We start from the raw sequence: 3,178 nt of genomic DNA on the forward strand, positions 1-3,178 counted from the left end.
GGTAAGACTTGAAAGGAGATAAAACTGTTATTATTTGCAGATAATATAATCATCTGTCCAAAAAAATCCAACTATTAGAACTAGTAAGATAATTGAACAATTCCTTTAGATAAGAACAACTTAAGAAATCTTGGTATCTTCTACACTGACAATGCAAACTAGGAAATATAATAAAATATCATTCCAAATACCAGTCAAAACTAGAGAATTTTAGGAATTAATCACTAATCCATAGAAACTTTATAGAAAAAAATTTTATTTATTTATTTTTTTGGCTGAGCACAGGGGACTTTATTGATGGTACAAGACAAGGTGGAACTTCCTAGGCCCCTTCCTCTTCAGGGGGTCTGCATGGAAACTGTGAGGAGGGGAGATTCTCACTGTGACTGGGGACTGAGTGTGTCAGGGACTCCCCATCAGTGAGGGCCTTGCTCTTCCTCTCGTGCTGTCACTGGGGCTGGTGGTTCAGGGGTCTTACTCCTTGGAGGCCTTGTGGGCCATGAGGTCCACCACCCTGTTGCTATAGCCAAATTCATTGTCATACCAGGAAATCAGCTTGACAAAGTGGTTGCTGAGGGCAATGGCGGCCCCAACATCAAAGGTGGAAGAGTGGGTGTCGCTGTTGAAGTCGAAGGAGACAACCTGGTGCTCGGTGTTGTAGCCCAGGATGCCCTAGAGAGGGCCCTCTGACGCCTGCTTCACCACCTTCTTAATGCCATCATATTTGGTAGGTTTTTCCAGATGGTAGTTCAGGTCCACGACTGACGTGTTGGCAGTGGGGACACAGAAGGCCATGCCAGTGAGTTTTCCATTCAGCTCAGGGATGACCTTGCCTACAGCCTTGGCAGTGCCAGAAGAAGAAGGGATGATATTCTGGAGAGTCCCACCACCGTCATGCCAGTTTCCCAGAGGAACCATCCACAGTCTTCTGGGTGGCAGTGATGGTGTGGACTGTGGTCATGAGTCCTTCCACAATATCAAAGTTGTCATGGATGATGTTGGCCAGGGGTGCTAAGCAGTTGGCAGAGCAGGAAGTATTGCTGATGATCTTGAGGCTGTTGTCATACTTCTCATGGTTCATGCTCATTACCAACATGGGGGCATCAGCAGAGGGGGCAGAGATGATGACCCTTTTGGCTCCTCCCTGTAAGTGAGCCCCAGCCTTCTCCATGGTGGTAAAGATGCCGGTGGACTCCACAATGTACCCAGCACCAGCATCACCCCATTTGACCTTGGAGGGATCTCGCTCCTGGAAGATGGTGACGGGATTTCCATTGATGACAAGCTTCCCGTTCTCAGCCTTGATGGTGCCATGGAATGTGCCATGGGTGGAATCATATTGGAACATGTAGACCATGTAGTTGAGATCAATGAAGGGGTCACTGATGGTGACAATATCCACTTTACCAGTTAAAAGTAGCCCTGCTGACCAGGCACCCAATACGACCAAATCCGTTGACTCTGACTTTCACCTTCACCACGGTGTCTCAGGGATGTGGCTGGCAGTGGGAGAGGAGATGCGGCTGTCTGCTGAATTGGAGGAGGAAAGAGCTAAAAAAAACCATTAATGAGTGACACAGAAAGTTCAATGGAGAGACAATCCACGCTCTTAGATGGGACATATTTGTATTATAAAAATGCTGGTTTTCCCCATATCAAAGTATGAATTCAAGACAATTTCAATAAAAATTCCAGTTGAATTGTTTTGAGGAAGGAAAATACGTTACCATAATATTTATATGAAAGTTTACAGGTCCACATAAAAGTAAGTACAATTTGAAATAGAAGCACAAATAGATGAGACCTGCCTTACCAGTCTATGAAGACATATTACAGTGTTAAGATTTTAAAGAATTTGTATTTTACCAAGAGCAGATAAATAATCCAGTGGAACAATATGTTAAGAGACAGATTCCTGTATTTATATAGGCATTTAGTATATAATAAACCTGGCAACCCAAGTCAACAAAAAGTAGATTATTCAGTATTTGGTATTTGGAAAATTGGCTCAATATATGGCGAAAAATATGAGAGAATTCCTACTTAGCACCATACTCAAAGGTGGACTTCAATTGGATTAAATACACAAATGTGCAAGATTAAACTCTAAAGTTCACATAAGATAATGTAGGGGATTATGTCAGGCTGTTCTTGCATTGCTATCAAGAAACTTGAGATTGGGAAATTTATAAAGAAAAGAGGTTTAATTGGCTCACAGTTCTATAGGCTGTACAGGAAGCTGGGTGCTGGCATCTGCTCAGCTTCTTGGGAGGCCTTAGGAAGCTTATAATCATGGCAGAAGGTAAAGAGGGATCAGGCACATCACATGGCAAAAGCAGGAGCAAGTGAGAGAGAGAGTGCGGGGAGGTGCCACATGCTTTTACTTGACAAGATCTCATTAGCACTCACCATCAGGAAGACAGCACCAAGCCACAAGGGCCTGCCCCCATGACCTGACCACCTCCTGCCAGGCCCCACTTCCAGCATTGGAGGTTATAATTCAGCATGAGATTTGGGTGGGGACAAATATCCAAACTATATCAGGGATTATCTTTGTGACATAGAGCTGGGGACAAATTTCTTAAATCAAATCTCAAAAACACAATCTTTAGGCAAAAAAAATTGATGAATTTATTATATTCTGGTGGTGTTACAGTCAAAGTTGACAGATCAGAAAGATGTTTGTAATATCCAAAACCCTCAGTATCTAGCATAGATAGGATTTCCTTCAACTGACCAAGGAGGCAATGATAGAAGTTGCTGTGGTGTAAATGTTTGTTCCTTTCAAAACTTGTTAAAATTTAGTTGCCTTTGTAACAGTATTAAGATGTGGAACCTTTAAGACATGACTATTTGTAACAGTATTAAGATATGAAACCTTTAAGACATAACTAGGCCATGAAGGCTCCCCACTCATTGGTGTAATTGTTGTTTTTATAAAAGAATGAGAAGTTCAGCCCCCTTTTGATCTCCCTTGCCATCTTGCATTCCCCCAGATGATGAAACAGCAAGAAGGTCCTTGCTAGCATCTTGATATTGGACTTCCAGTCTCCAAATCTGTGAGCCAATACATTTCTGTTCATTATAAATTACCCAGTCTCAGGTATTCTGTTACAGCAGCACAGAGTGGACTAAGACAGAAATTGGTATAGAGAGTGGGATTGTTTCTATAACAAAC

General features: G+C 42.4%; 1 pseudogene; it reads right to left on the minus strand.

Annotated features, from left to right (window-relative positions):
• Positions 1–474: 474 nt before the first annotated feature.
• On the minus strand, positions 475–1,404 carry LOC102122407 (glyceraldehyde-3-phosphate dehydrogenase pseudogene; annotated as a pseudogene).
• Between the last annotated feature and the right edge of the window lie 1,774 nt (positions 1,405–3,178).

This window comes from Macaca fascicularis, chromosome 4 (assembly GCF_037993035.2).
Source record: "Macaca fascicularis isolate 582-1 chromosome 4, T2T-MFA8v1.1".
NCBI classification, from domain to species: domain Eukaryota; kingdom Metazoa; phylum Chordata; class Mammalia; order Primates; family Cercopithecidae; genus Macaca; species Macaca fascicularis.